Here is a 20070-nt window from a genome sequence, read left to right on the forward strand (position 1 = left end):
AATACATAAATAAAAATAATAAAAAATTAAAAAAAATGTTTATTTGCTCTCAAAATGTTTGTTTTAAGGTATCCATTTTGTTTCTTTACTTTGAAAGCATTTTGGTTTCTGACTGCTCTGTTCCGTTTGTCTCTGCTAGCATCAAACAATTTTTTTCCTCTTAACATTCCTCCAAAGAAGGAGGAAATGTTTGGGAAAAAACTGCTATTTGGCATTCCAGCTGGTGTGAAAATTGTGTTAATTTAACTTGCAAGTATTTAAAAAAATATGTGAAAACTAACTAAAAATAAATTGGGTTTATGTTTCCCACAATGGGGAACACTTAATCCTAAATTGGGGTTAATTTTTATTTTTACTTTTTTGAAATACTAAGTCCTAGGCACTAGTACTTTTTTCTTTTAATTCTAAAAAGAAAAACATAATAGGCAGCCTACTTCAATTAATTTTTTAATACATTAAGAAATGTTTAAACTGGTAATTTACAAGTTAATCAATAAAAGTTCTAGAACCTATAAGTTAAGAGGAGATATTCAAAATAAGAAAGATTAAAAAAAATTGAGAGATGGGCTGGAGAAATGGTTTAGCAGTTAAGGCACTTGCCTGCAAAGCCTAAGGACCCATGTTCTACTCTCCCAATCCCATGTAAGCCAGGTGCAAAGGTGAGGAAAGTGCAAGGTCACACCTGCCCACTAGGTGGTGCAAGAGTCTGGAGTTCGATTTCAGCCCTGGCATGCCAATTTTCTCTCTCTCTCTCTCTTTTTTTTTTTTAAACAAGAAGCCAAAGATTTTTTTTTTTAATTTTTATTTATTTATTTGAGAGCAACAGACACAGAGAGAAAGACAGATAGAGGGAGAGAGAGAATGGGCGCGCCAGGGCTTCCAGCCTCTGCAAACGAACTACAGACGCGTGCGCCCCCTTGTGCATCTGGCTAACGTGGAACCTGGGGAACCGAGCCTCGAACGGGGGTCCTTAGGCTTCACAGGCAAGCGCTTAACCGCTAAGCCATCTCTCCAGCCCGTCTCTCTTTGTCTCTTTGTTTTTCTCTCTCTCTCTCTCTCAAAAAAACAAAAATTGAGAGATTAGATCAGAACTGAAGATAAATTATGCAGAATCTCAAATATTCTATTTCTTCTTTCCTTTCACTGACCTTGCCTTTTTCAGCTCTTTCCAAGCAGAACAAAATCCCATATCAAAGAAATGATTGTTATTTGTGATAAGATAAAACATAGAGAATTCCATAGTAGACTAAAATCTCCATTTGTAAAGACACTCTCCTAAAGTGAATCCACACCCATGCTCTCAGGTGCTCTTTTACTCTCCCTCTAAACTCCCCTTTCTTTGCCTAACACTCATGTTTAAGCTCATGCTAAATATCTTTAATAAAATCTTGAACTCTGTTTCGTACTGGATCTTCCAAAATTGTGAATCCTAGATATAAACTGAGTTGAGATCCCTACCAATCTAGGGGAACTTCTCAGGTCATCAAATATGACAATGTGGTGCTGTTTTCTCACTCAGTCCCTTTGTTGCTGACATTTTGGGAGCTCACAAAAGATCTATCTAAAACATTTGTGGGTAAGTCTTGATAACTATTGGTTCTCCTCAACTATATTCTTGGATTGTATGATATCTTGGGTTCTTTAATCTGTTAATCTACTTTTTTTTGGCCCCAAACCCATGTAGTACTTAATGAATGCCACTGGCATTGAAGATAAGAATGCTCTAGACTTCTATACCCAATTCCTGGGTCAGATGGTACAGTGTATGACATTTTGCAGGGATATCACATAGAGGCTCACCCCCAGGTGTCCTAAGCCACTCTCTTGCTCCCAAGGGAGCACCCGAGACATAGTGAGAAAACTACTATAAGGAGCACATTCTGGATCCTAAACACAAGGAATGGCCACTTCTTGCCTAAACTTTCCCTGCCTGGCTCATTACTCCTAATCTGCTCTGTGAAACTGATAGCAGCAGGCAAAAAGTCTCCCTAAATGCTATTTTACTAGCCTTTCCTTTTAAGAAACTTGGGCCTGGGCTGGAGAGATGGCTTAGTGGTTAAGTGCTTGCCTGTGAAGCCTAAGGACCCCGGTTCGAGGCTCGGTTCCCCAGGTCCCATGTTAGCCAGATGCACAAGGGGGCGCACGCGTCTGGAGTTCGTTTGCAGAGGCTGGAAGCCCTGGCGCGCCCATTCTCTCTCTCTCCCTCTATCTGCCTTTCTCTCTGTGTCTGTTGCTCTTAAATAAATAAAAATAAAAATAATAATAATAATTAAAAAATTAAAAAAAAAAGAAACTTGGGCCTGAGCCTGATCTGTCATTAAACAAACATTCTAAGTAGCTGGTATTTTGAAGGAATTTCCCTAGCTTTCAAGAGAAAAATAGATAATTTTAATACAAGAATAAGATATTTCCATCTGTAAGAAACTTCTCCCACATTACTTTCTAGATGTAAAAATGTTCATGAGACCTTAAGTGCTACTTGTTTGGGTGATTTAATATTTTTTGGAATAAAATGGTTGGCTTTATTATGATCAAAAAAGCTGTATTTTGGTGTTGACTACTGTTACCTTTGGCATTTCCTGATTTTTATGAAGTTTGTCTTTTTCTTTTGTTATTTTTTGGAACAGGGTCTGACTGGGTCCAGACCAGAAATCTCAACCTCCCAGTTGGCAGGATTAAGGGTATGGGACCCTTAGGGACTTTGTTTTTTATTAGATTATCTGTTTGTTTTACTTCCCTCTCTTGCATAAACCCACTATGTTGGTTTTGATTGAATGTGTATGTTGCTCAGTTGAATATTAGGATGCGTCAGTAAATTGCTCAACCTAGTCCACTAGAATACTTGAATAGAAGACAGATTCAACACTTAGGGTCATTTCTGCTGTTTCTCCTAGAGTAAAAGAGCAACACCTGGCACCTTAAAGTCATACCCTGAATATATATAGAGTCAGATTTACACAGCTAAGAACATTGTAGATAATTAGAAAATGCAAGCATAAAATTAACTGAAGATACAAAAATCTTTACATTATAATACAAGGAACACAAAAAAACCAAGCCAATCCAATCCCACAAAAATACAAATCCATCAGAAATGACCTCCACTGAGACTTTTTAGATGACATACCTGCAAAGATTTATAAAAAAAAAAGATTATCAAAGAAGAAATCAAAGGAATCAAAGAAGAAAACAAACTCCTGAAGGAAACCCAAGAGAACACAGGAAACTGACTTAATGAAATAAGAAGGTTAATACAAAACATGAGTAAGGAAATGGAAATAATGAAAAAATAGCAATAAGAAATAATATATATGAAAAACAGAGTAAGTTAAAGAGAAAACTATAGAATGTCTCACCAGTAGAATGGATCAAGCATTTGACCAAATTCAACATCCCTTCATGTTAAAATTCCTACAGGGGCTGGAGAGATGGCTTAGCCGTTAAGCGCTTGCCTGTGAAGCCTGAGGACCCCGGTTTGAGGCTGGATTCCCCAGGACCCACGTTAGCCAGATGCACAAGGGGGCGCACGCGTCTGGAGTTCGTTTGCAGTGGCTGGAGGCCCTGGCGCACCCATTCTCTCTCTCTCTCTATTTGCCTCTCTCTCTCTCTCTGTCACTCTCAAATAAATAAATAAAAATGAACAAAAAAAATTAAAAAAAATTAAATTAAAAAAGAACTGGGAATAGAAGGAACACATCTCAAACTTATAGCCAGCATAATAGTAAATGGAGAAAAACTTGAAACTTTTCCCCTAAAATCAGGAACAAGACAAGGGTGTCCACTATCTCCACTTTTATTTTATATGGTACTGAAAATCTTAGCCATAGCAATAAGACAAGAGACATACGTAAAAGGGATACAAATTGGAAAGGAAGAGATCAAATTATTATTATTCACAGCTAATATGATTCTATACATAAAGAACACTAACGACCGTACCAGCAAACTGTTAGAGCTGATAAACATTTGTAACAATATAGCAGGATACAAAATAAACACACAGAAATCAGTAGCTTTCCTATCTGCTAACAACAAACACACTGTGGATGAAATCAGGGAATCACTCTTATTCACAATTACATACAAATATAATAAAGTACCCTAGAATTTTAAACCTAACCAAGAAAGTGAAGGAACTCTACAATGAAAACTTTAAAATACTCAAGACAGAAATTGCAGAAGATACTAGGAAATGGAAAGACATCCCACATTCTTGGATTGGAAGAATCAATATTTTAAAAATATCAATCTTACCAAAAGCAATCTATACATTTAATGGAATCCTCATCAAAATCCCAATGGCATTCTTTTTTTTTGTTCATTTTTTATTTATTTATTTGAGAGTGACAGACACAGAGAGAAAGACAGATAGAGGGAGAGAGAGAGGATGGGCGCACCAGGGCTTCCAGCCACTGCAAACGAACTCCAGACACGTGGGCCCCCTTGTGCATCAGGCTAACGTGGGAACTGGCAAGCGCTTAACCGCTAAGCCATCTCTCCAGCCCCCAATAGCATTCTTCATGGAAACAGAAAAAAACAATCTTGTTTTTTTTTTTTGAGGTAGGGTCTCACTCTGATCCAAGCTGGCCTGGAATAAACTATGTAGTCTCAGGGTGGCCTTGAACTCTCAGCAATTCTCCTACCTCTGCCTCCCGAGTGCTAGGATTAAAGGCATGCGCCACCATGCCCAGCTAGAAAAAACAATTTTAAAATTCATTTGGAAGTTCAAAAGCCCTCAACTATCTAAAACAATTTTGGGCACAAAAATAAGGCTGGTGGTATCACCATATCTGATTTTAACCTATATTACAAAGCAATGATAACAAAAACAGCATGGTACTTGCACAAAAAAGACACGTAGATTAATGGAACCGAATAGTGGACCCAGATGTAAGTCCAGGCAGCTACAGCCACCTGATCTTTGAAAAAAATGCCAAAAATGAACAATGGAGGAAACAGCTTCTTCAGTAAATGGTTCTGGGGAAGCTGAACATGTATCTGTAGTAGGATGAAAATCCTTCTCTCTTCATGCACAAGAATTAAGTCCAAATGGATCAAAGACCTTAACATCATATGCAAAACTCTGAAACTGCTAGAGGAAAAGGTAGGGGAAACCCTTCAACATATTGACATAGGCAATGACTTTCTGAATATAACCCCAGTTGCTCAGGAAATAAAACCACTAATCAACCACTGGGATATCATGAAATTAGAAAGCTTTTGTACAGCAAAGGACACTGAATAGAGCAAGGAGGCAACTTACAGAATGGGAGAAAATCTTTGCAGTTATACATCTGATAGAGGATTAATATTTAGGATATACAAAGAACTCAAAAATTAAATAATAAATCAAACAGTCCAATTAAAAATGGGCTATGGAACTAAATAGAGAATTCTGATAAGAAGAAATACAGATTGCTTATAAATGTCTAGAAATTGTTCTACATCTTTTGTCATTAGGGAAATGCAAATTAAAACTTCTTTGAGATTCCATCTTACTCCTGTCATAAAAGCTATTATCAAGAAAACAAATGACAATAAATTTTGGTAAGGATTTGGCAAAAGAGGAATGCTTCTACAATGTGGGTAGGAATGCAATCTGGTCTAGCCATTGTAGAAATCAGTATGAATGTTCTTGAGACAGCTAAAAATAGATTTACCACATGAATGCTATTCTTCTCCTAGGCATATATCCTAAGAATTCATCACACTACCTTAGAGACACTTGCACATTCATATTTATTGCCACTCTATTCACAATAGCTAGGAAATGGAACTGGCCTAGATGTACTTGAACTGATGAGTGGATAATGAAGATGTGATCATTTATATAATGGAGTTCCATTCAATGATAAAGGAAAATGAAATTATGAAATTTTCAGGGAAATGGATGGATCTGGAAAGGATTATACTTAGTGAGGTAACCCAGGCCCAGAAAGCCAAACATCTCATGTTTTCTCTCATATGTGGATCCTAGCTACAAATGTTTGAGCATTTATGTGAGTTGGAATAAAACTCAGTGGCAGAGGCCAGTAAGCTAGAAAGGGAATATAAAATGAATAGAAAGGGAGGTAGGGGTTGGGAGATATTGTATATATGTAAGTAGAAGAACAGATTATTGATGGTGGAAAAGTCTAAGTGAGGTCAGGGGAAGATACTGAGTAAAGGAAAAATAGGGGAGGGCTAACAAAATCTAAGAGGGTACAAGTAAGTCATATGTAAACCTACCCTTTTAGATAATGGCACAACCAGAACAACATTGTTACTAGAAAATTTTCAGTGCCAGGGATGGGATATGTTCCCGTGAGTTTTTGGCCAACAGCCCATTCATTGCTGAGGGTCCTGGTTTCCCACCAGAAATGGATGGTAAGAACTTATTTCTGAAGACTCTACATGCTTGGGCTGCAAAGTCACTAAGAAATCCTGCTGGAACTGAGTAAAAAACCTCCTTGGTATATACCAGCTGACTGAAAGCTGGAAAAAGCAACACTGCATGCAATTCCATGGGCAAGAGATAAATCACCTGTGGAGATAAACAACAGTGGACACTGCAAGCCTTAACTTTGTCCAGATAGGCCAAATGATCCAGTGGGTGCAATAGAGGCATGTCTATTATGGGGGAAACTAACAGCTCTCTAATTGGACTGGAGGCCCACTTCATGGGAGGAATACTGAATACTATGATAGGGGAAGTCATCAACTCTAGGGGTGTAATATCTGAAGGTATCTGGCTAAATGTACATACTACATTCACAAACTAGTAAGTACTTCTCTTAATGTTAATACACATATGTTAATACTTCTCTCACATTTGGTTAGAGAAATCACCAGTGGAGATAAGTAACAGTGGATACTGTAAGCCTTAAATTTGTCCAGCCAGGCCAACTGATCCAATGGGTGCAATAGTGGCATGTCTGCTGTGGGAAAGATCAACAGATCTCTAGTTGAACTGGTGGCCTACTCTACAGGAGGGAATACATGTCTGATGCTAAAAACCTATGACAGGGGAAGTCATGAACTCTAGGAGTGTAATGTCCACTGGTGTCTGGCTAAATGTACATACTATACTCACCAAACTACCTGGTAAGCACTTCTCTTAATGTTAATACCCATATATTAATGCTACTCTCACTTTTGGTTAGAGAAGCTTTTCTTTTCAGATGGTGATGACCTTGGGATGACTCAGGAGGCACCATGGTGCTGAGAAGAGGTGACAGAGGAGTGCTCAGCACTGAAACATCTCTAGCACACCTTCCAAGGCTTAGGGTGCTCAAAAAAGGTGGTGGAAAGAATGTAAGAGCCAAAGGAAGGGTAGGACTGCCTACAATGTGCTCTTCCAGACACAAAATAGCCTGGATATCCATGACCTTACACTGCCTGACACTACTTACACAAGACCATCATAATGGGAGTACTAGATGATGCCATCAAAATAAGAGACACTGATTGAGAGGGGTAAGGGGTATGATGGAGTGTGGAGTTGCAATGGGGAATATAACTAAAAATCTCAATCAAGATTTCATTTACTAAGCACTCACCTTAATTCAAATTACACAAAAGTCCTTATTTGCTTAGGTTGGGTCTCAAGATTCAAGCCTGTGTCTTAGCACAATGGCTTCCACTTGGGGAACTGAAGAAAGGAATATATCCTCTAGACCTGAAATCCAAAAATTGAGATGATGACTTATCTCTGTTTTCTGTTTCCTTGAGTAATTAACATGCGATAATTGGGGGACCTGGTGAGCCCATTCTGTCTATCTCTCTTTTCTTTTCTATCTGCTTACAAATAAATAAATAAAAAAAAATTAAAACAGAAATGCCAAGATGTTATCTTGCTTTTGTTTTCTTTGATAACAGCTTTCTTTTTTAATGGTAATACTAAAACAGAGGAATCCATTCTCTCCTATCCAGATAACTGGTCTTAGAAAATAAAGGAAATAATATATATTTCTAGATTTAAAATGTTAAGTAAAATGTCTAGATCAAAAGTTATTAAGTTCTTAAATAAGATATGTTTAAAGAAACAAAGGTTTTTAAATTTTGCACTCAAAAAAATTCAAATTTAGCTTAAATGATCTTGCTTTTTAGTAATGTTTATACAATGCCTAATACTATTTCCAACAATAGGTTCTTAGTTATTACTATACTTTACTAATGCATACTAAATGGTTTACAAAAAAGTCTTAAATTTATTTGTTTTCCATTAAAGTACACCTTTATTTGTTTGTTAAATAATATCTACTTGTACACTTACAACAAGGTTTCTTGTATATTTTGTTTTTACCAGCATTTATAAAAACAGCCTGCAAGGATTTTATGTTTCATCCTTTTACTAACTGAAGCCTCTGATAAGCTATGGTTCAATTACATCTAAATGCTAAGTATATGTGCTTTCTCATTTAGATAGAGCCTTCACCTATTAGGCTAAAAACTTATTTTAATATATAGGAGTTTAAATTTGTTTATAAAATTTTTATGCTTTTTTATTTAATCCTCAAGAGTATTTGCCAAATAAACAAATGATGTTGATAGCTTGTCAAAACTTACCAAAACATTTGGTTTCCTTAAGACATTATCATTTTGTTCTTCTAAACCTATCTTCTTATAAAATAAGTATTGAGAACTCTATAAACATTAATGAATATATTTTCTATGTATATGTCATTCCCCAAAAGACAGTTTTAAAGTGATTTTAAAATAATAACTCAAAATTCATAATTGCTTACTGTCTTTCCATACTGAGCTACTGAGAGATAAAGATGAAAAGACATAACATCAAAGACTTTTGCCTACAGAGTAAAGACTCTATCAAGCATTTCTAATCAACTCCTGCTACAGAATTTCAAGGGATGGGCTCTCCGATTCATCTTTCCCTCTTCAAACATCTAAACTTTCACGTGGACTTCAGGAATGCTGGGTGACACTGACCTTCAATTGCATGAACAATTAAATACTCCAAGTAACTCTTATTTTTATATTTTGTAAATCCTTTCACATTTAAACATTTTAAAAAATTGTCTAAGACTTAAAATTTTCCTTGGTATATTTTAAGTGATGAAGATACAGCTAATCTTGGTTTTAGCACAGCTACAAATGGGGATGATATCATGTTCTTTCATTAATCCTGTTTTTGTTATGACTGTTTGCTTATCCAGACTGCTACCTTAATTGAACAAGGATTTTGTATTTAAAGGGACTCAAGTTGTTCTCATTAGTCAATGTAATTTAGATACAAAACAAACTTCTAGCTCTAAATTGACAAAGGTTTACTTTAACTTTCTAAAAGAACCTGATTCTGGACTACCTCTGTTTTAAATACAAATTTTTAGAACAAAAATAAATAGACATTTTTCTCTCTATAGATTCCAAATATAGTATGTTGGAATCTAGCCAATTAGATTACTATTCAAACTGACAACTTTAATGTAATTTTAATTTCTTTTACTATTAGAAATACCCAAAGATCTGGGTTAACTCTTTGTATCCAAATTATACAAAAGACAAAATTATAGAAAATATCTAATAGTAACAATATTAATGGTATTTAATAACTTAAGAGTTGATATTTCTCAAGTCAATATTTAAGGTGTCCTATGATGCAGTTGAGATTACCAGTGACTCCTATGAGAGTCCCATTTTCCTTTTTGGCTGTAAAATAATAAATATCATTTTGTTATGTTCACAAAGCCTACAGATACTAATTTGTAACATGTCTGACTTTTCATTTCTATTCCAGTTACTAAAAAATTTGGACCAAAACAACAACAACAAAAGCAAAAACACAAGAAGACAGTTGTAAGATATTGCATTATTACCTGACTTCTTCTGTGATTGGACTGTCCATTTACTTCCCCACATGGGGACCTGGTACAATAATAAGATAACAGAACAGATCAAGTTATTATCTACAAATAGGAGTTGTGATAATTTGTATGTTAAAAATAAATTTCACCTGGAATTAGAGCTAACCATTTCCCAAAAGCTCATAGATATAAAAACAAGTTGACCAAAAGACAAATTAGAATTAAAAGATAAGAAATTATTTTAACTGTTATAAACTTCAAATTAAATAAAGTATTTCATAAAATACGAATAACTATAAATACAGGGAGAACATATGGTTAATCTAATTTTAAATATATAATGTCTAGTTGGATAAAAATGTCTATTTTCCATATCTTTTTCCTTAACTTTGTTAGGCCAGACTTAGTCTTAATTGTATTTAACTTTAAATATGACATACCCATTATATGTCACATGTACATGTTATATCAGACACAGAGGACAAACAAAAAACTTAATTATACATGGATCATGATGGCTAATAGATTTGACGTGATTCAAGTATTTCTTTCTTAATGGCTTTAGCAGCAACTTGTTTCTCCTGAAGATGGTTTTCCTGCCTATACTCAGCCTCATCTGTACTAGATCCTAGGAGTGAGACTTCCTTGCTACATGGGACATATTAGATAGAATATTTGACCTCTGCATGCACAAAATGTGATGCTTGGCCAACTGGGGCAACTGTGAACTGAAGTTCCCAGAACACATGTGTACTGCTGCACCTACCTCCAGCAAGGCTGAATGGACTGATAAAACAGATGCTGTGATTACAGAGAAATGGAGTGCTGCAAGTCAGAGCTAAGTTACCTTGGGCTACCTTTAACCCCTCAATAGCCATCGTCCACCTTTGTGTCTGAACTAACATACTGGTGACTATCAGCTGATCAGTGTAATCCTTTTAGGAATGCAAGAACAGACCCCAGGTTCCACCAACCCAAGAGCTAAGAAGTCATCAGATAGCACCTGAGGCCTGTGGTGGAGATCCCCCCAAACCCCCGACTTTCCTATAACCTGCCTACTTGATTGTCAGCTAATATGTTTGAAACATGTCTTTATGACTTTCAGTAACTATAAAACCCTCATGAAATTGTTAATGCGCTGGAACATGGAATTTGAGGTAACCTAAATCTGTTTTCCTGGGCCATGGTCACTCGTATTTATCTCCAGTATCTCCAGAATAAACTCCCTTTAATCCTCTTTGAGCTGAGAGCTCTGTCTGTTGCATCCACATCTTACAGTTTCTGTGGGTCAGGAATGTGGGTGTAGCAGAGCTGCGTGTCCTTGGCTCAAGCTCTCTGGTGGTTGCAGATATCCTGGGCTGAAAAGTTTCATTTCAATATTGCTCCTGTGGTCATTGGCCTGCCTAGAGGCAATATACTTTCCAGCTAATTCATGTGGGCTAGTTCTATCTCCCTATATGCAGCCAAGTATCTCCATGGTAATGGAGGGCATCCAACACAGAAGCCATAGCATTTTCATAATGCAATCTCAGAAGTTACAGCGCATCACTTTTGCCCTTATATTCATTAGAAGACAGTCACACCTGGGAGCTGAAGAGAAAGCTCAGTTGGTAAAGTGCTTAACTTGAAAGTATGAGGACATGAGTTCAAATCCCTAGCACTCACGCAAAAGCTGGGTGAGGTGGTGCACATGTGTAATCCCCACTCTGGGGAGCTGGAAACAAGAGCATCCCTGGGAGTTGCTGGCTAGTTAGCCTAGCAGAATCAGCACTGGAAACCTCACTGTGGCTGTAAAATACTCTTCACGCTCCTAATGGAACTTTATCCTTGAGTGGGCAGAGGCCACAAAAAGTCCCAGGTCTTGGGACCTTGATGCACCCAGGAGCTCTGGGAATGATGTATAAAATCACACCCTAGCAAATCCACATTGGCATATCTTCTCAATCAGGTGAGCTCCAGGTTCAGTGAAAGAGCTTGTCTCAAAAAATGAGATGGAGAACTACTGCGGATGATACCCAGCGTCAACTTCTGGCCTCCACATGTACAGCCATGCGGGCATACACCTCTTCCCCTCCCACAGGGCAGGAGTCACTAGGTCCAGCTCACACTCATTGTGTAGCAGGAACTACACAATGGTGATTGAGAGGAGTGGGAGTCATCTCTGAGAGGCTGCCTACCTGCAGCCGAGTCTTTGGGGCCTGGCACAGTGTCTGGCAATACAGGGGTTGCTAGGTGCATTCGTGCTGAATGAGCACAGTGCTCCCAAAGTGTTCAAAGTGCTCAGCTGCCACCTTTCAGCGTGAGAGGGATGATTTGCCTTAGAGATTTTCAAGTTCACGTTGTTATTATTATTATTTTTTAATGCTCTAGTGCATTTGGTGTAAGTCTATATATAGAAGGGAAGAGGTTAATTGTTCTATGGGTTAAGAAGACTTGTTGCCAGTGCCTTCTAGGCCTTAAAGTAGGAAGTTGGGCAAATATGTTAGTCCTGGGCTCTGATGTGTTCTTGCAGGGAAAAATAGAAAAATCTTATTTCATATATACTTTGCATTTTATAGAATTTTACCACCTGAGAGAGCATACTCTTTCAGGCCATTGATCTCTCTTGGCATCTTTGCTTGCTTTTCTATGGCCAGAAGCATAGTGACTCGTCTAGTTGGCCATATTTGTTTTAAGTTGCATTAATCACAAATTTATTAATATTATCTATAAACAATTGTAATCATTTTCTAAAGCCTGTAATATGGTTAACTAACTTCTTTTACTTCACAGAACTGGCTTGTATGTATCTTTTCTATACTACTATATTAGGTATTTTGAAAGGAATAATAACCAGGCTTCAGTTTTAGTCACTTTATAATTTTTTTATACTTGTTTATTTCACTATATATTTTTTAATTGTTCATCTTTAAAATGTTTTCCTCTATGAAAAGTAGCCAGAGGTATGACAGTAAGTAGTCCTGTTCTACTGAGTGAAGTGTGATATTTAGAAATCATGATATGAGTGGCTAGTGATGCTAATTTCTATCTTATGTGTCATTGATTCTTGGCCTTCTTGTAGAGGATGTTTGGAAAACATGCACATGCACAACTGCACACTCACAATATTTCTTAAAATACAAAGGGCATTCTAATATGGAAATCAGTGTGGAAAATTTTCAAAAAGCTATAAATAGGTCAACATTATGATTCAGTTATAATAATCCTGAATGTATAACCTAAAACCTCTATACTGTACTACAGAGATATTTGCTCATCCATGTTTATTGCTGTTCTATTTGCAATAGTCAGGAAATGGATCAGCCTAGATGCCCATCAACTGATGAATGAATAATGAAGATGCGGTACCACATTATTAATAATTAATTATCATGTGATACTAGGAGCTGCATTGTTCATTGGTGTAGGGTACTTTTGTTACATCTATTATTTTTATTTTTATATATTTTTTATGACATTTATTAAAAAAATAAGATTTTTTTGGTGACTGAAAGTTTATTTTTTTAAAAGGTGGTTATTTTTGCAATGCCAAGGCTATAGGATTGTATGAAGAAGTAAGTAATGTATCTATGTATCTCCTTTTCCTTAACCAAGCTTTTTTTTTTAACTTTCTTCACAAAGGCAAAATTTTTTGTTCATCTCATAGGTAATGATATGAAACAAGTGAACAAGCTTTCTCCAAAGGATTATACAGTAAAATTTTTAGGTTTTATACCTACTTATGGTCTCTGTCATGTATTCTTTTATAACTGCTTAAAAAAGTAAAAACCATTTTTAGTTTGTACCATACAATAAAAAGAGTAGGCTGAGCTTGGTCTATGATGGCACTCTGTTGACCCCAGGTATGAAATATCTACTTTGTCTTGTCAGAGAAATGGCTTTCTCCAGGAAGCTGGATTTATAAGTGAGCATTGTTAGACAGAAGTAGACGTGAAGAGTTTCTGATCACTTGATTCTATCTGTTCATTTCATAAATGTGCTAAACACCTACTATGTACACTTGTTTTAGCAAGATTTTTCTCCAGTGTTTTCTACAAAACAATTCTTCTAGTTTCTCTAAACCAGAATTTAGGTTTTTACAGTCTAATTTTAGGTGAAATTAGAATTAAAATCAAGAGGGAATTCATGATTATAAAAAATGAATCTAGCTAACAATATCTTTTCAGTCAATATAAACACATCCTTTTAAAATATTTTTTATTTTTATTTATTTATTTGAGAGTGACAGATACAGAAAGAGGGAGAGAGAGAGAGCGAGAGAGAAAGAGAAAGAGAGAGAGAGAGCGAGAGCGAGAGCGAGAGAGAGAGAGAGAGAGAGAGAGAAAGAGAATATGGGCGCACCAGGGCCTCCAGCCACTGCAAATGAACTCCAGACGAGTGCGCCCCCTTGTGCATCTGGCTAACGTGGGTCCTGGGGAATTGAGCTTCACAGGCAAGCGCTTAACCGCTAAGCCATCTCTCCAGCCAAAGCACATCCTTCTTAAAGTCACAGTCTACATGAGGACAAATATGTAATGCTATTATGCTACTAAAAAGATACCTTTTTACCCCATACTTTATTGTGTATGTGTGGTATTGGGGATCAAACCCAGCTAGTACATGCCAAGGAAGCACTTTACCACTAACTACATCCCCAGCCCAGGTTGAAACTTTTTCAAAAAAATATTGCCACATCCATAACACCCTCAGACAATTCCTTCCCACTTTCCTAATTTGCTGTCACATGTCATCAAATGTGGATCCAGGCAGGGCTCTTTAACAGCCATTTCAGCCATAAACTACTACTACAGCCAAGCATGGTGGCTCATGTTTGTAATCTCAGCACTGAGGACCCTGAGGCAAGAGTACTGTCATGATTTCAAGGCCAGCCTGGACTATTGAGTGAGATCCTATCTCTAAAAACAAAAACAGATTAGATTTAAGGGCAATTGCCTCCAAAGCAATTTGCAATTCTACTTTTTTTTTTTTTATCATAGAGGGAATGAATAAACATGCTTCCTCCAGAATAAAAATTGTAACTGTTAGCTTTTTTTGAATCAAAAATGAGGGGCACCTTTAAAAAGTAAAAAGCCAGAAGGAACACAGAACTTCAATATTAAAAAAAAAAAAAAGTTTGCCCGTATTTAAGATCTTTGGTAAAGACAGTAACTATAGTTGATTGCCCACACCACCAAAACATGGCACGTTTTGTAGTTCAAAGTGACTGTGATTTTCCTTTTGACTATGTAAACAAAAGGACCAAAGCCTTGGGAGATCTTGGGAAATGTAACGACTCCCATTTCTCTTAAATACATGTACACAGAATCAGTCCATGGGTAGAAGGAAGAGTGGGCCAGTGTTTTCGCTTCCTTTCCCCTCTCTGTGTCCTTTTCTTTTCTTTTTCCTTGTGCTCCTGCTTGGCTAGTTTGTCCCTTTCTCTCTGCAGCTTGTCCTGCTCCTTCTTCCTCTGGGACGCATCCCGAAGTGAGTCTCGCTCCAGTTTCCGAGCATTGGGAACATCCTCCACGTTGGTATTTCGGAATAGGGATTTGTCAGAGCCACTGTTCACTGTCGAGGCTCCTGAGTCACCCTTTTCATCTGCTTCATCCTCTTCATCTGTCACGTCAGCCTATGGGGCGGCAGGGCGGCTTTTCTCTGTTTCTCTTCTTCTGACACCATCCTGGGCCTCACAACAATCTGAGCCTGCCTCTCAATGAGGGTAGCAATGGCCTGCACCTCATCTTCTTCGCTCACTTTGGTGACAACATCCTGCGTTTCAGACCCTCGTTCTACAACTTCCTTGCAGATATCAAGGATGGGATCTTCTTCCAGGACGGTAGAGAGGATACCCTGCAGAGCGCCGGGCTCTCTTCCTCTTCCTCCTCCTGCAGGACACCGGGATGGAGGCGCCGTACCCGGCTCGGTCCACTCCCAACGCCTCCCGCCCGGCCAACACCCGACACCTGCGCTGCCGGCCTCGGCCGCTCCCCTGGGCGCCATCATCTTGGGGCCAGGGTCCTGCCAGCCCCCGGGGACGTCTGCCGCCAAAAAGTAAGTTTTCTTGTGGCTTTTTCATATCTCCTAAGTTTTGGTTAACATTTTATAAATGTATATCTTTTGACTTCTGTCATCCCCATTTTACTTTTTCTTGTCCACCTCCCACTCCCATTGAATCCCTTCTTATCAATTAGTCCTTGTACTATTTTGGGATTTTTTAAAGGTTTTCATTTTTATTTATTAGAGACAGATGGAAGGAGAGAGATAAAGGGGGGAGAGAGAAAGGGAGGGAGGGAGGGAGAGAGAGAGAGAGAGAGAGAGAGAGAGAGAGAGGGAGAGAGGGAGAGAGAGAGAGAGAGAGAATGGGAATGCCAGGGCCTCTACCCACTGCAAATAAACTCCAGACACATGCACCACCATGTGCATATGGCTTATTTGGGAGCTGGAGAATTGAACCTGGGTCCTTAGGCTTCACAGGCAAGTGCCTTAACAGCTAAGCCAACTCTCCAGCCCTTTTCTGATTCTTAAAAATATTTTATGACAGAGAAAGATGGAAGGGAGAGGAAGGTGGGGGGGATGGGTGCACCAGGGCCTTCAGCCACTGCAAGCGAACTCGAGTCGTCTGCCCCCTTGTCCATCTGGCTAATAGTCCTGGGGAATCAAACCTGGGTCCTTTGGATTTGCAGGCAAATGCCTTAGTTGCTAAGCCGTCCGTCCAGCCCCCTATTCTGATTTTTAAAATGACTTATTTAGCTTAATTAGGATTGCTGCATGACTACGGGTAAGGGATTGTGTACCAGAGTGAGTCTGTAACAGTGCAGAAAATGTTCACTCTTCCCGCAGCACTCATTAACTGTCAATGGTTTCTCAAGAAGGGGCGAGGGCCTTGTGAGCTCCACCCTCACCCATGAAGTTACCATGCTAGGCCCAGTCTTGTGCGGGTCTTGTGTAGGTAACCACAGCTGCCTTGAGCCTGGAAGACAGCATTCCCTAGCACCGCTTTCCACCCTTCAGCTCTGTATTCTTTAATACTTCCTGATCCTCGGAGGGGTGATGTAGATGCCTCCTCTAGACTTGAGCAATGAGTTTCAATCTTAACCTGTAGGTGACTGATGGTTGGTGTTATCATGGGGAGTGCTATGTGGAATTGAACCTTGCTACGAAGTCAGCCGTTTGGATTTATAGGTGTCAGAAATGACATATGTGATAGTTCATCTCAGACAACAGGCTTGCTTTTGTTTTGAAGGCATAGAAAACACTTTAAATCCACGTGTACTTCTATTTCCATGAAGGATTAGTTCAGGGTAAAGTGGGAGATGTTTTTCCTTTTTAGTGCTGGTGGGTTTGAGCAGACTACCTGGGAATAAATCTTGCATTTAGATATTAAGGCTTACTCAGTTGAAAACCCCAAAGCAAACAGGGAAAGAATAAAATGCAAGAGGATGGGAGAGAAATCCAGGGGTTTTCTGGGTATTTACAAGTTTCTTAATAAAAAGGAATGCTGTCAACATTATGTTTCTGTGATCTTAATTTTCTTAAATTTGTTGTTCAAAAGAATTGGAAAACATATTGGAAATCAACTGTTAGTTGAATGAATTAATCTCTGGTAACTCTCTGTTTTTTGTTTAGGAAGTGAAGCATGCATTCTATCTTTACCAAGTACCATTTACAAATGCTTTTAGAAGCAGAGGTCTGTAATCTTTATATTTCATTACTTTCTGGCGTTGTGGCACTATAAGTGAGAACAGGTGATTGCCTTTTATGTGTTATTCAGAGCAATTTAGTATACTTCCTTCTCTTCATTGCATGCATAAATCGTATCTTTGCCATGGCTACAGAATCAAATGTCCTCATGGTTTTACAGATAACCTTTTTCTACATTGAAAAAAGTTGATTACCAATTTTCTGGATGAGTTTGTCTGTGAAAGTTAAAGCATACATATGCAGAGAATTTTATACAAATTTTGGTGCTGATTTCTTTATTCTACAACATGAAAAAATAAGGAATTGTTGAATACTCTGTTATTCTGTGAGATTTTATACAAGCTTCCTTCCTATTAAGGTATTTAGAAATTCATAAGAGTTATTCAATTGTAATCATTCCTAAGGATATTTTCTTGCTACTGTGAATACCTTAGAATCTTAGGGGTCCTCCACAGTTCAGAGTTTTATTTTATTTTATTTTATTTTTTGGTGTTTTGTCTTTGTCCCTCACTTCCCAAGCTACATAACAGCATTGTTACTGTGCCAAGACAGAACTGCTGAGTAGCATTCTACTGTGTATATAAACCACACTTTGTCCATTTGTCCAATGATGGCACCTGGGTTGATTACACTTCTTAGCTAATATGAATTGAGCAGCTATGAACATGGTTGAGCAGATATCTCTGTAGTGAAGTGTGGAGCATTTAGGGTAAATGCCCAGTAAGGGAATAACTGGGTCTGTTGGTAGTTATATATTCATCTTTTTCTTTTCAAATATTTTTCTTTTATTTTAAAGAGTGTGTGTGTGAGAGAGAAAGAATTGGCTTGCCAGGACCTCAGCCACTGAAATCGAACTCCAGATGTTTGTGCCACCTAGTGGGCATGTGTGACCTTGTGCTTTCCTCACCTTTGTGTGTTTCCCCAGGAAAGGTGAGAATGGAAAGGTGAGAATAGAGCCTTTTGTTTACATGTGAGTCCTACTCAACTTAAGTCCATAGAGTTTTAATGCTTATGTGAGGTATCTGAATCCCTCGACCTTTGAGAAAGTCTCTTTGAAATGCTCCTTTGAGGTAAGGGGAGTACTTTCTTCAGGAGTTGGAGTAGCAAAAGCACAGAGTGGCCAAAAACTTTAAATTAGTTCTACTGAAAGATTGTCAAAGCAATTACAGGTCAAGTAGACTATTATTTTTGCATTTTTATCAAAATCTTCAAGTCATCCAGGAGATGGCTGTTATGTTTAATGAAGGAATACATGTGTTAAATTTGTGCCAATATAGTAATATTACTCAAATATATATGCCAAGTAAAAATAATAAGTTATAGAAATTTACCTTTGATGGCAAGTTTTTAAATGGTCCATATCACCTTTTCAGAAGACTAAAATAAGGTTTGTTTAGTTCCAAGTCTCCAAGTATTTATGTTATATTTTTCTGATTTTGAGCAACTAAAGGAGAAAATATGACAGGGTCTATATTAAAATGACTTTAGCTTACATAATAACATATTGCTTAACAAATGTTTGTATATAATTTATTTCATATTATTCTTTTTTTAAAATATTTTTTAATTAATTATTTATTTATTTGAGAGTGACAGACACAGAGAGAAAGACAGATAGAGGGAGAGAGAGAGAATGGGCGCGCCAGGGCTTCCAGCCTCTGCAAACGAACTCCAGACGTGTGCGCCCCCTTGTGCATCTGGCTAACGTGGGGCCTGGGGAACCGAGCCTTGAACCGGGGTCCTTAGGCTTCACAGGCAAGCGCTTAACCGCTAAGCCATCTCTCCAGCCCTATTTCATATTATTCTTCAGCTTCTCATTACCTTTTCTTTTTCCAAATTAAAGAGACCAAGAGTAACTGGGCTTACTCATTTCCTATTTAGCATTCTACTGGCTTTTCTTTTTTTTTTTTAACTTTTTTTTTTTAATTTTGAGAGAAAGAGGTAGAGAAAGAATTAGTGCACCAGGACCTTCAGCCACTGCAAATGAACTCCAGATGTGTGTGCCCCCTTGTGGCTCATGTGTGACATTGCATGCTTGCATCACTGTGCATCTGTCTATGTGGGACCTGGAGATTCAAACATGAGTTCTTAGGTTTCATAGGCAAGTGCCTTAACCACTAAGCAATCTTTCCAGTTCTTACTTTGCCTTTCCTATAATATGTCATGTAATATATCTATGATAGTTTACCAATAATACAAATAAAATTAATTTCCATTTTTTCATTTGTAATTGAACTTGGGAAATAAACTACTTATAGACACCAAATACCTGCTAGTTCTGTTGAATTTTTGAAGAATTTTATAACATATGATCTTATTTGAATAGTTTTCACAAAAATTTCTGCAGAGAAAAGATTCATGAACATAGGTGAAAATTTTCATTTATATTCATTTCTATTTCTAGGTATATAATTAAACAAAATGAAATATAATAATTGTGAAAGTTCTAATTGTTTTAGGTAATGAAAAATTGTAATCATTACTTCTTTGCAGCACAACATGTTTAGTAGTCTTCAGAAAAGACAGTGGGAAAATTGAGGAATGAAGTTGAGAAACCTCAGTAACAAATTGCCACTGTGCACCTGTA

The 20070-nt window shown here is 37.7% G+C and overlaps 1 pseudogene; it reads right to left on the reverse strand.

Annotated features, from left to right (window-relative positions):
* Window positions 1-15087: 15087 nt before the first annotated feature.
* On the reverse strand, window positions 15088-15858 carry LOC101604232 (annotated as a pseudogene).
* Between the last annotated feature and the right edge of the window lie 4212 nt (window positions 15859-20070).

The sequence above is a fragment of the Jaculus jaculus genome, chromosome 13, assembly GCF_020740685.1.
Source record: "Jaculus jaculus isolate mJacJac1 chromosome 13, mJacJac1.mat.Y.cur, whole genome shotgun sequence".
In the NCBI taxonomy this organism is placed as follows: Eukaryota; Metazoa; Chordata; class Mammalia; order Rodentia; family Dipodidae; genus Jaculus; species Jaculus jaculus.